Source organism: Triticum dicoccoides, chromosome 2B (assembly GCF_002162155.2).
Source record: "Triticum dicoccoides isolate Atlit2015 ecotype Zavitan chromosome 2B, WEW_v2.0, whole genome shotgun sequence".
In the NCBI taxonomy this organism is placed as follows: domain Eukaryota; kingdom Viridiplantae; phylum Streptophyta; class Magnoliopsida; order Poales; family Poaceae; genus Triticum; species Triticum dicoccoides.
Genome location: NC_041383.1, coordinates 182,290,679 through 182,304,655, shown reverse-complemented (window position 1 = coordinate 182,304,655; position 13,977 = coordinate 182,290,679). Strand labels below are relative to the sequence as shown.

The 13,977-nt window shown below is 44.6% G+C and overlaps 1 pseudogene; it reads left to right on the top strand.

Annotated features, from left to right (window-relative positions):
* The window catches only part of LOC119360754, a 15,690-nt pseudogene extending 4,887 nt beyond the window's left edge, over positions 1-10,803 (top strand).
* The last annotated feature ends 3,174 nt before the right edge of the window (positions 10,804-13,977 follow it).

The window sequence follows — 13,977 nt, the reverse complement described above, 5'->3', positions numbered from 1 at the left end:
AAACCCCAAGTTGGATACTTTCGAGTATTCGACTCAAAGTGCTACATTCTTGATAAGCATCGTCGTTCTAAATTTGCTCCTAAGTCTCATGAAGGTTTCCTACTAGGTTATGGCTCAAACTCTCACACTTACCGTGTCTACAACAATTTCACCCGAAAGGTTGAAGAGACGGTAGATGTGAAGTTTGATGAATCTAACGGCTCGCAAGTAGAGCAATTGCCAATTGATGTAGGAGACAAAGATCCTTCGGAAGCAATCCAAGACTTGTCTATTGGCAAGGTCCGTCCAACGGAGGTGAAGGAGAGTACCTCGTCCGTCCAAGTGGAAGCTTCTACTTCATGACAAGGTGAACCAAGAGTTGATACGGAAGCATCCACAAGTGGGACACACCAAGATAAAGAAAACGAGGAAGTGCATCAAGATGAACGTCAACAACCTCCTTCTCCACCACGACAAGAGAACGCCAATGCCAACAATGAAGAAGGCCAAGAAGAAGAACAAGATAAAGAAGAAGTTCAACCAAGAACCAAGCAAAAGCTTTCACGAGTTCGAGCAAGAATTGCTAAAGACCATCCCATCAAGCAAATCTACAATGATATTCAAACCGGGAGAATCACTCGCTCTAAAAATCGTTTAGCTAACTTTTGTGAAAACTATTCTTTCATCTCTAGCATTGAACCTATGAAGGTCGAAGAAGCATTGGAAGATCCGGATTGGATAAATGCTACGCATGAAGAGCTACACAACTTTGAGAGGAACCAAGTTTGGACATTGGTTGAGAAGCCCGACAACAACCACAATATCATCAGTACCAAATGGGTGTTTCGCAACAAGCAAGATGAAGATGGACAAGTAGTTCGCAAAAAAGCACGTCTCGTCACCCAAGGCTAAACACAAGTCGAAGGTATGGACTATGGTGAGACTTACGCTCCCGTTGCTAGACTTGAGTCCATTCACATCTTACTTGCCTATGCTAATCACCATGATATCACCTTGTACCAAATGGACATTAAAAGTGCTTTTCTAAATGGTGAAATAGAGGAGGAAGTTTATGTTAAGCAACCTCCCGGCTTTGTCAATCCTAAGAAACCAAATCATGTCTACAAACTTCACAAAGCCCTTTATGGTCTTAAACAAGCTCCTAGAGCGTGGTATAAATGCTTGACCAAGTTCCTCATTGAAAAAGGCTTTGAAATTGGGAAAATTGATTCCACACTTTTTACTAAAAGGGTTAATGGAGAACTATTTGTGTGCCAAATCTATGTTGATGATATTATATTTGGTTCAACTAACCCTCATTTTAGTGAAAAGTTTGGGAAGCTAATGTCGGAGAAGTTTGAGATGTCTATGATGAGTGAACTCAAATTTTTTCTTGGTTTGCAAATCAAGCAAACTAAGGAAGGTACCTTTGTCTCTCAAACGAAGTACACCAAGGACCTATTCAAGAAGTTCAATATGCAAGAATGCAAAGGTATGACTACACCCATGCCTACTAGTGGACATCTTGACTTGACCAAAGATGGTGAACCGGTTGATCAAAAGGTTTATCGCTCTATGATTGGTTCATTGTTATATCTATGTGCTTCACGTCCCGATATCATGCTAAGTGTGTGCATGTGTGCACGATATCAAGCTGCTCCTAAAGAATGTCATCTTAAGGCCGTGAAAAGGATAGTGAGATACTTAATCCATACACCAAATTTTGGCATTTGGTATCCTAAGAGGGCCTCTTTCGATCTTGTTGGCTACTTCGACTCGGACTATGCTGGAGACAAGGTTGATAGAAAGTCCACTTCGGGTACTTGTCAATTTCTTGGTAGATCTCTTGTGTCTTGGTCCTCCAAGAAACAAAACTCGGTATCCTTATCCACCGCCGAAGCGGAATACATTGCCGCTGGTTCATGTTGTGCTCAGTTACTTTGGATGACCCAAACTCTTAAAGATTATGGGATATATGTGAAACATGTTCCATTGCTTTGTGACAATGAAAGTGCTATCAAAATTGTTCATAATCTCGTACAACATTCTCGAACTAAGCATATTGAAGTTCGTCATCATTTCATTCGAGATCATGTTGCTAAGGGTGACATTAATCTTAAGCATGTTTGCACCCAAAAGCAATTAGCGGATATATTCACTAAACCTCTTGATGAGAAAGTGTTTTGCAGGTTGAGAGGAGAATTGAACATCATAGATGCTTCAAACTTGGAGTAGAAACTCCATTGGACACATGCAAGACATGAGCTTATGACTAATCCTTGATATTTCTCTTATGATGAAGATCTTATGTCTTGGATATATTTGCATCTTGCATGTTATATAACCCATGTAGGTACTTGGTTGAATCAAATTCCATGAGATTGAGATCTACTCACATCTTGAGCAATCTCTACATCACCAAGTTTCTACACTATGGTGGTTGAAGACAAGGAAGCACGGAACCATTCGAACATATCCTTTGACAAATTCTATGTTGAGCTTCATGATTGTCATTTTTGGATACACAAGTGCTCTTCCTTGCAAGAACTACCCCATGTAGGTAGATGGACTCAAATTCCAAGTGGTGCTCCCAATTCTTGATGAGCTACATCAACCTTGAGCAACCCACACAAGTTCAACTACATGTTCAACACCACCAACCAAGGTATGTTATTCCATCTTAGAGAAGCTTTACTCCAAGTCATGAGCTAAAGCAACTCGACAAGATGTGAATACATCAAGATGCTTAAACGAAAAATGGCAACCCCATTTTGAGCTTGAATGATGAGTATGACCTATGATCAAGTGATCTCACTTGACTCCTAAGTCAATATACTCTAACATAGGTGACTTTGTCGCCGACCATCTCTAGATGAAGTTCTCTTGTGTTCTTTTCTGTGTTTTTGCATTTTTCTCATGCATATTTATTTCCCCTTTCAAAAAAAAATTCATCTAGATTTCTTTCTGTTTGCTCTGCATTTTCTGCATCCAATTCATTGCATATCATTCAGTAAATTCCTTGCAAATCTTTGTGAGATCTTACTAGTCTAGTGAGCTGAGGTGACAAGTGTTTTCTCTGCGATGAACTCGGTTTCACTGATTTGCTGTTTTCGGTCCAACTGAATCCTTTCGGTACAACTGAAGCATACCACTCGGTGCCACCGATTTCACAACAGGAAAAAACAGTTTGCCACTTATTCTGTGTTTCTTCTGATCCACCTCCACTCAATGAATCTTGTCCTCTACAAGCATCACATTTATATAAATGCTTTGTGTTGTGACTCAAGGATCAAACCCTTCTTGGAAATTGATGTCAAAGGGGGAGAGAGAGATCACATCAAAGCTTATTACTTCCAAAAGGGAGAGAGCATTACTTCCACAGGGGGAGAAAGAGATCTCCAGGGGGAGAGAATACTCAAGTAGAAAGTATTTCTCAAGGATCCCAGATGCTTGGTGTTCAAGAGGATAGATGCCACATGTCTTCTTGAGGGGAAAGACATGTTCATATGTGCTTATTTGCATTAGCTCTTTTCATTTATATCTTTCAGCTCTGATTTTCTGTTCCCTATCTTCTCCCAGTATCCCATGCTAGATTCAGGGGGAGCAAGACATCTAAGGGAAAGAAATCATTTAAATTCATTGCATATCTTTACTCTTGGGGACATGTCTAATCCAATGTGGTACTTAGTACTCACTCTCTACATGTCATCCCAGCCTTGGTATTCTTGTGGTTTCTTCTGTTTGCTCTGGTTAGTAGATGTACCTGTGTTATCTAACCTTGTTTACGCAGGTTCATTCCATCCTAAGCCAACTCAAGACTACAAGGTAAGTATATGCATCACAATCATGTGTATGAGGAATTCTTGCTGATGTACATACTGTTTGCAAGAAGGACTCATGGGCATGAAGGTATTTTCTTTAATATTCTTTGCTTTGATGCATATGGCCAAGATACATGTAACACATTGCCTACTCTATCATGGTTATGCTCTCACATGCTTCTATATTCCATATTCACATGATTGCATACATGTAGGGGGAGCCTATGCTTGTTACATGTCTTTCCAAAGCTTTACTTGCTATTCTTTATATCTTTATCTAAAGCTTTGATGTATGTTGTCATCAATTACCAAAAAGGGGGAGATTGAAAGCACAAGTGCTCCCTAGGTGGTTTTGGTAATTAATGTCAACATATCTCTTGTTGGACTAACACTTTTATCTAGTATGTTTCAGATAAGTTCAACAATGGAGTGGCATGGACTAAAGGATGTGGGAACTCCTTCTAGATGCTAAGGACAAAGGATTGGCTCAACCTTCAAGCTCAAGACTCTTCATTTTACATTTTAGTGATCCAAGATCACATTGAGTCTATAGGAAAAGCCAATACTATCAAGAAGGGATGAGGTGTTGCTTAATGAGATTCTTGCTCCACAGTGCTTAGTGATATGCTCCAAAACTCTCAACTACTTTCCCACTTCCACACATATGACCTAAACCTAAAGTCAAACTCAGCCCCACCGATTCTTTCTATCCGGCGCCACCAAGTTCAAATGTCTTAGCCACTGCCACAAACCCTAGACAAATCGGTCTCACCGATAGGGATCTCGGTCTCACCGAGATGGGATTGTAATCTCTCTGTGTATGTCCATTACCAAAATTGGTCTCACCGAGTTTGAGCAATTGGTACTACCAAGATTACAATGCAAACTCTCTGGTTAACTTATTACCAAAATCGGTCCCACCGAGTTTGAGTAATCGGTCCCACCGAGTTTGCCTGACCAACTCTCTGGTTAGGTAATTACCAAAACCAGTCTCACCGAGTTTGTGTAATCGATCTCACCGAGATTACGTTATGCCCTAACCGTAACCATATTGGTCCTACCGAGTTGCATGTCGGTCCCACCGAAAACCCTAACGGTCACTAGATTTACTAAATCGGTCCAACTGAGTTTGTTGATTCGGTCCCACCGAGTTTGGTAAATTGTGTGTAACAGTTAGATTTTTTGTGGAGGCTATATATACCCCTCCACCTCCTATTCATTCGTGGAGAGAGCCATCAGAACAAACCTACACTTCCAACTTACCAGTTCTGAGAGAGAACTACCTACTCATGTGTTGAGGCCAAGATATTCCATTCCTACCATATGAATCTTGATCTCTAGCCTTCCCCAAGTTGCTTTCCACTCAAATATTCTTTCCACCAGATCCAAATCCTATGAGAGAGAGTTGAGTGTTGGGGAGACTATCATTTTAAGCACAAGAGCAAGGAGTTCATCATCAACGCACCATTTGTTACTTCTTGGAGAGTGGTGTCTCCTAGATTGGCTAGGTGTCACTTGGGAGCCTCCGACAAGATTGTGGAGTGGAACCAAGGAGTTTGTAAGGGCAAGGGGATCGCCTACTTCATGAAGATATACCGCTAGTGAGGCAAGTCCTTCGTGGGCGACGGCCATGGTGGGATAGACAAGGTTGCTTCTTCGTGGACCCTTCGTGGGTGGAGCCCTCCGTGGACTCACGCAACCATTACCCTTCGTGGGTTGAAGTCTCCATCAACGTGGATGTACAATAGCACCACCTATCGGAACCACGACAAAAACATCCGTGTCTCAAATTGCGTTTGAATCCTCCAAAACCCTTCCCTTTACATTCTTGCAAGTTGCATGCTTTACTTTCCGCTGCTCATATACTCTTTGCATGCTTGCTTGTTATGTATTGTGAATGTTAAACTTGTTCCTAAACTCCACTTAAACTTAAAGAAGTTAAAAACTGCAACTTTGATACTTAGTGTCTAATCACCCCCCCTCTAGACACCTCTTCTCAAGGTCCTACGAATGGAAGTTGCGACTGTCACCATGATGAGTGCGGAGTTTGGATGTGCTCCCATGATGATGCCGAAGTCGAGGGTGGATTTCCTCGCCGACCATCCTTTCATGTATTTCATAGTCGAGGAGGCATTCGGCGCGATCATGTTTGCAGGGCATGTCGTCGACCCTAGCAATGGTAACAGCCCGACGCGGATTGTGCAACAGAAACAACGGCGTGCACTTAACGAGCATCGACTACATGATAGAGGATTCGAGTTGCCGATGACCAGAAACTCGCCGGTGACCAAAAACTTGCCAGCGCAGTTCGACGTAGTAGGGCCTATGGGGAATCCTGGCTCTAGCGTCCTGGCAGCGCTTGCCGTCGGGCTCGCGAGGTGCCTCGCCGATAGGAGGACGAACGACAACCTAATATTCTCACTGTTGTCCATCTACGCAGCCCTGTCGCTCTTGGCCGCCGGCGCCAGGGACGCCACACTGGACGAGATCCTACGCGTCCTCGGCATGTGGTCGTGCAGCGAGCTCGAGAACTTCATGTCTCGCATGGCGGCGGGCACGCCCCATGACAGGTTGGCCTCAGGCGGCCCCCGTGTGGCGTTCGCGTGCGCCGTGTGGAGCGACCTGACGCGGCCGCCAAAGCCGGCCTTCTGCTCAGCCGTCGTGGGAACGTACAAGGCCGAGGCGAGCACCGTTAACTTCTGCGACACGCTGGAGGAAGCTTGCCACCAGATCAATGCGTGGGCGGCTTAGGTGACGAGGAACCTCATCGACTCCGGCCTTCCCCTGGGATCGATAAATCCGGCAACGACTTGGGTCATGCTCGGCAACGCCATGTACTTCAAGGGCAAGTGGGAGGGCCAGCCATTCAACAGGAGGCTCCATACACTTATTCAGGCCCTAGATTTGAAAGCCGAGTCCACAATTTAGAAACCTCGGAGCTCCACGCTAAAGTAGACGCGGAGATGCGACTAAAAGAACTTCTGCGAGAAGAGGAGTTGAAGTGGGAATTGCGAGCTAAGGTTCGCAAAGTTGTCCAAGGGGATTCCAACACTCAATTCTTTCATATGACCGCCAATGGCAAGCATAGAAATAAAAGAATCTTTAGCTTGAGCAAGACGAGGGGATGAGTTTAGGACATGAAAACCTAAAATTATACATAACCAATTACTACAAGCAGCTTTTTGGACCTCCAAAGGATAATTTTGTGTCCTTGGATGAGTCTCGAATTGAGGATGTTCCTCAGCTGGCTGCGGAGGAGAATGATGTGTTAGCCGCCCCTTTTCCGGAGAAAGAGGTGTTTGAAGCTATTTCACAGATGAAGAATAGTAAAGCTCCAGGGTCGGATGGATTTCCGGCGGAGTTTTATAAAAAATGCTGGCACATAATTAAAGGGGATTTGTTATCGATGTTCCATGATCTATTCGTCGGACAGCTTCACCTGTTTCACCTGGATTTTGGAACTATAGCTTTGCTTCTGAAGAAAATAGAGGCTGTGAGAATTGAGCAGTTCAGGCCTATCTGTCTTCTTAATGTTAGTTTCAAATTTTTTACCAAGGTTGGGACTAATACTCACACAGATTGTGCACTCTGTGGTGCAGCCGACCCAAACTGCTTTCATGACGGACAGAACATCCTGGAAGGAGTTGTGGTCCTTCATGAAACGCTCCATGAAATCCATACGAAAAAACTAGATGGGGTTGTTTTCAAAGTGGATTTCAAAAAAGTGTATGACAAAGTCAAATGGCCCTTTCTGCAACAAGCATTGCGCATGAAAGGTTTTGATCAGGCCTGGAGACACCAGGTTGAATCTTTCACGCAAAAAGGGAGTGTTGGAATCAAAGTGAATGACAACATAGGTCACTACTTCCAAACACATAAGGGCCTCAGACAAGGAGATCCAATGTCACCTAGTCTGTTCAACATTGTAGTTGACATGTTGACAATTCTAATAGGAAGGGCAAAGGATGCTGGTCAAGTAGGTGGACTAGTACCTCATATAGTTGATGGAGGGGTGTCTATCCTATAGTACGCTGATGATACTATTATATTCATGGAGCATGAATTGGCAAAAGCGAGAAACATGAAGCTGGTGTTATGCTTATTCGAACAATTGACCGGGTTAAAAATTAACTTTCACAAAAGCGAATTGTTCTGCTTCGGAAGAGCCAAAGAGGAACAAGAGGCGTACAAACAATTGTTCGGCTATGAACTGGGGGGCTTTACCTTTCATGTATTTGGGTATACCAATTCACCAGCTAACAAATAGAGAATGGAAGTGTATTGAGGATCGATTTGAAAAGAAACTGAGTTGATAAAAGGGCAAGCTGATGTCATATGGGGGCCAATTAATTCTCATTAATTTGGTATTCACGAGCATGTCTATGTTTCTATTGTCTTTTTTCGAGGTGCTAGTTGGAGTTCGGAAAAGACTAGATTTCTATCGATCCCGGTTCTTCTGGCAGAGTGATGACCTGAAAAGAAAGTATCGACTCGCTAAATGGGATATAATTTGTTGACCAAAAGACCAAGGGGGTCTAGGTATTGAAAATCTTGAGGTAAAAAACAGATGTCTTCTCAGCAAGTGGCTGTATAAGCTATCTGTAGAGTCGAAGGCCACGTGGGTGCAGATTCTGCGTAATAAGTATCTTCATTCCAAAACTTTGTCCCAGGTGACAGTGAGGCCGACGGACTCGCCTTTTTGGAAAGGTCTGATGAGAGTTAAATCAGTCTTTTTCAACAGGACAAAGTTTAAAGTCGGAAATGGTACATCTACGAGATTCTGGGAGGATACATGGCTAGGGGAAACACCCCTCGCGCTTCAGTATCCTTCACTGTATAGCATTGTTGAACGAAGAGACGCTTTCGTTGCAACTGTGCTTCAGTCCACTCCTCTTAATATTTCATTTCAGGAGAACACTTGCCGGTGCCCGTTGGGAAGCCTGGCTCCATCTAGTAAGAAGACTGATGGGCGTGCAGCTTTCTGAGCTCCCAGACCAGTTGTGCTGGAAACTAACCAGGAATGGAGAGTTTGTAGTTAAATCCATGTATCTGGATGTTATCAACTCTAGGTCTATTCCTAGATTGAAACATGTTTGGAATGTCAAAGTACCTTTGAGGGTTAATGTGTTTATGTGGTTTGTACACAAACAAGTCATTTTAACTAAGGACAATTTGGCAAAACGCAACTGGGCTGGTTCTAGATGTAGTTTTTGTGACCAGGATGAGACCATCAAACACCTCTTTCTTGACCGTCTGATGGCGAAAATTTTATGGTGGACTGTACACATTGCTTTTAATATTACTCCTCCGAATAATATCAACACGTTATTTGGGACGTGGCTTGATGGGATAGATTTTGAAACAGCAAGACACATTCGTGTAGGAGTATGTGCTTTACTGTGGGCAGTCTGGAACTGCAGGAATGATTTGGTTTTTAACAGAACAACAAATACTCATTTTTTGCAGGTTATCTTCCGAGCCACTGTGTTGATCCGTATGTGGTCGCTACTCACTCAGACGGAGGCCAAGGAGCGTTTAGTTACTGGATCTATCCTATGGGAGATGGTAGCTCGGGCTATATTCAACCGGTTTGGATGGCGGTCATGTAATAGGATAGGCAATTAGTTTTCCTATCTTTCTTTTGCCAGCCAGTTGTGGCTTTATTTTCACCATCATGCTCTTTGTGAGCTTTTTTGTTTCATTCATGCTGAGACTTGAGGACCTATGTTGAACTTATTTGCTTTTTAATAAATGTGGCTGTATGCATCATTCTGATGCAGAGGCCGGGGATCTCCCCCTTTTCTAAAAAAACAGGAGGCACACCGCGCACAAACCCTTCCGCTGGCTCGACCGCATCCAAGTTAACGTGCCCTTCATGCAGAGCTTTAAGTCATTGTTCGTCGCCGTCCACGATGGGTTCAAGGTCCTCAAACTCCGGTACAAGATGGCGGAGCTAGATCATGAGGGCACGACACTGGAACATGCGCCTCTTCCTCCTTTGGGCCATGGTGACCATGGCGCCCATGGCCATGGTGCTCCCTACGCCCATCGCCATGTGAGTGCTGCTTACAACGATGGGGGTCCGTCTCCAAATTATCTTCCCACCGGACCCTCACCATACTTCCGTCACCATCGTCAGGATCCTCCTCCCTGGGCCGGCATCACCTTCTCTTCGTGCGCCCATCCTAGGCCATATCCATATGGCGCACTTGGTCGGTTTGGCTACCTTCCTAATCCATCATATGCCCTCCAGGTTCCATTTGGTCGTGTTGGTCTGATTGGCCACCCTCGTAACCCATATTTCCCCCGCCATAATGCATTTTGCAATAGCTACGCGCCTGATCCATGGACAGGCAATGCCTACCCATCCCAGGGTGCTGCTTCATGGGCGCACTCTAGCTCCGATCATACCGGGTACATGCAGTTCTCCATGTGCATCTTCCTCCAGGACGCCCATGACGTCCCGTGGGGGCTGCTGGACACGATGGCATCCCAGCCTGGGTTCCTGCACGACCACCTGCCGGAGCAGAGAATCGCCCTCCACGAGTTCCGGATACTAAAGTTCAAGTTGTCCTTCCACAGCAGCATTGCCGCCGTCCTCAAGAAGCTTGGGCTTGAGCTCTCGTTTTGCCAGCAGGGCAACCTGTCGGACATGGTGGAGGATGATGGCTCTGGCTTGCCGATAGTGGTGGATGATGTCATTCACAAGGCCATCGTCGAGGTAAACGAGGAAGGGACTGAAGCCGCCGCTGTCACCATGGTCGTCCAGGGTCTTGGATGCACAATGCCATCACCTCCAACACCTCCACATGTGGATTTCATCGCCGACCATCCATTTGCCTACTACTCCCTCCGTTTCAAAATAGATGACCCAACTTTATACTAAAGTTAGTATAAAGTTGGGTCATCTATTTTGGAACGGAGGGAGTACATAGTGGAGGAGGCGACCGGAGCAGTTGTCTTTGCGGGGCACGTCCTCGACCCTACAAGGAGTAATAAGTAAGACTGTTGAGGCGGACCAACACTTTGTTTCCTTCCTACTTTTCCTATTTTTATTTCTTCACCTACTTGTACAATGATGAATTTATCTGGACGACTATTTTTCACCTGATGAAAATTTGCTTTATGGTTCAGTTTGGATTGTGACTATGTTTGCCTTATATTGCCACTATATTTTCCCACACTTGATTAACTTGAGTTGCTCAAATTGATAGCTACACTTTGGCTTGCCTAAGGGAATCTTGCCACACTTTTTGTGTCTATGATATGTGGGGTTCACTGCTCACAAAAGAATTCTTGCCTTATGTGTGGCTAGAACCAAACACCCACCTAACTTGGTCAAACTTGCCTAAGGTGAGGTGTGGTAAAGTGTGGCTAGAAACCAATAAGCCCCAAGATGCGTCTGTATGGGGCGAAAGAAGCCAATTAAACTATATCTCATGTGTCTTGTTGCATGCAAATGAGTGTTTTTTTAATAATTGTGCAAGATGAGAAAGAATCAACAGGTAAATTCATGCACATCTAAGCTGAAACTAACAAACCGGCCTGCTTCTAAAATACTCCTAGGTGCCACGACCAAAGATGTGTTTAGTTTTAATGGTGCTTTATATGGCCTATGATCTGTTTGCCACTGCCACAAAATGCGTGTGGCACACTGGCTCAGAGAAACCGGAATGCCCCGTATTCCAGCCCATAGATCGAGGAGAAGTCTTTTGGAATACAGAACTGCTTAGCATAGAACAAATCAACTCTCTGTTATTACGCGGATATGATTACAAGGTCTCCAGTATTACAATGAATAATAGCGGTACGGCGACACTATGCCATCCTCAGTTGCTCTATGCAAGCAGCAGAGCAACACGATGCAGCGGAAAAACTTCTAGCAGCGGAACAATGACGACGGTGGTGAACTCCACTCCGCAGGGACTCTGGCTGGAACGCTTATCCTAGCTCGCACTAACGGAAACCACGACAAACAAGCAATCAAATCCGGCATGACCTGCAAACTGGCATGACACGCCAGGTCAATTCATTGAATGTACTTGCAAGGTCACAATAACCAGAAGCATTCAAAACATCATGGCAATTACAAGTTAAACAGGAATTATCATGAGATCATCAGAATAACATGGCATGACCAACATAAACATGATACAGCTAGAACAATATGAGCATGGCATGAACATATGAATCTGACGATACTAGCATGCAACATGATGACACTATATGCACCACTTATTCTGCTCGGGTTACCTGGTAACCGTCACATGCATCACTTACCAACCTCGGACATCGCACGATCATCTCAGGATCAAATCAAGCTTGGTATGAACAATACCGTAGCGATCATTAAATGACCACAAGGAGCTTGATTTTTACCCACGACTCTCGCACAACATCACGAATATCCAACAACTCGGTATCCTCGATACCACGGTGACCTTTCCGGCGATCACAACCACGACCAACACTTGGTCTCAAACGGTGATCTTTCCGGTGATCACAACCACGACCAACACTTGGCCACAAACCGTGATCCTTACGGCGATCACAACCACGACCAACACTTGGCCTCAAACCGTGATTTTTACGGCGATCACAACCACGACCAACACTTGGCCTCAAACCGTGATCCTTACGGCGATCACAACCAACTTATCTCATCATCGAATCAGGATTGCCATTAATCAAGTTATTATTAATACAGTTGACTCACAGTGTGACCGACACGAAGTGGGCCCTTATCCGCGGGCGCGGCTATCGATAGATTTAATATACACTCTGCAGAGATTAGTACACTGTACCCACACTACGGAACCCATGGCCTCACACTCCCGGGTGGACCAACGGTGTTCTGACAAAACCGTCCTACTGTCGTGACACTCTCCCAGCCACTCCGGCTCACTCCCCACTGGGCTAGTCCTGGGTGGCCCCGTGTCTACCAAAGACACAACGACCACCGTCGTGGCCAAAACATAAACGATCCCACACGGGGAACCAGATCCATATAACAACAACGAACACAAAAGGCTTATGTCCGCCTACCTGATCAGGGTAGCGCGTGCCCATAACCTTCCCTCGTTGGAGGCACCGGCGAGAGGCACAACAATAGACCCAGTTAGGGCCGTCCTATACCGGCAAGCATGGTTGCACAGGTCAGCTCAATTCAGTGGCACCATGACTCAACCAACAGTTGTTCAAGTTCACTTTAATCCGGTTAAACTTGAATGCAAATATGCTGAGCCATGATAGAACAACATGCTGCAAATTACAATGCATGAACAAGATATCAACATAATCATAACGGTATCACATAACTATCCACCATATCAACAATGAATCATATCCACTGAGCATGGCATACTGACTAGCATGAACATCACCAGTACATACTTGTCCGAAACATAACATGACCACTAGCATCAACAATAAATATCAAGCAATAACATATCAACAATGCCATCGTGCAAGCATTTAACCAACTGGATGCAATGGAACATGCATAACAACGGTACTCGGGACAGACGGCAGTCATGCACCGAAGACCATCACCAATCATCAACATTTACTACTAGCAAGCATAAACATATGAAAGGAAATACTAGCAGGTAGAACATGATAACAGAGTACAAGACAACATAGCACACAAGTGAACATGCAAATCTAAACATCACCGGAACAACGATAACCATCTTTTCAACAAGCAAACATTTAATAAAGATTCAAGTTGAAAACCATGGCTACTGCATGACTATCATGCAAGTGGGTATTGTGGCTTGCCTGGGGTGGAAGAAATCACCGCGAGAAAGTGCGAGAAACTCGCGGAACAAATCGCCGGAAAACATTCTCTCTCGGAGGGGGCTGAATAAGGGCAAGGGCATAATGGTCATTTTCACTGTGTCAAACCATAGTGAAAATGAAACCAACAGAACAGGCTTGATGAAACAAAGAAGTAGGCTTTGGAATCACCTCATTTGGAGTTACGGATAAAAAGTTATGAGGTGTTTTCTGCTAGGGACCTTTCTGCAAGAAAAATATTTTCAAACAGGGGCCTGGATAGAAAACCTGAAAGCGTATTCTGGTAACTACACTTCCACTTATCCACGTCAGTGTTAGCAGGGTCAACGGATGAGGGGCTGACCAGTAGGGCCCGCGGGGCCCATCAACCAGCTGGAGG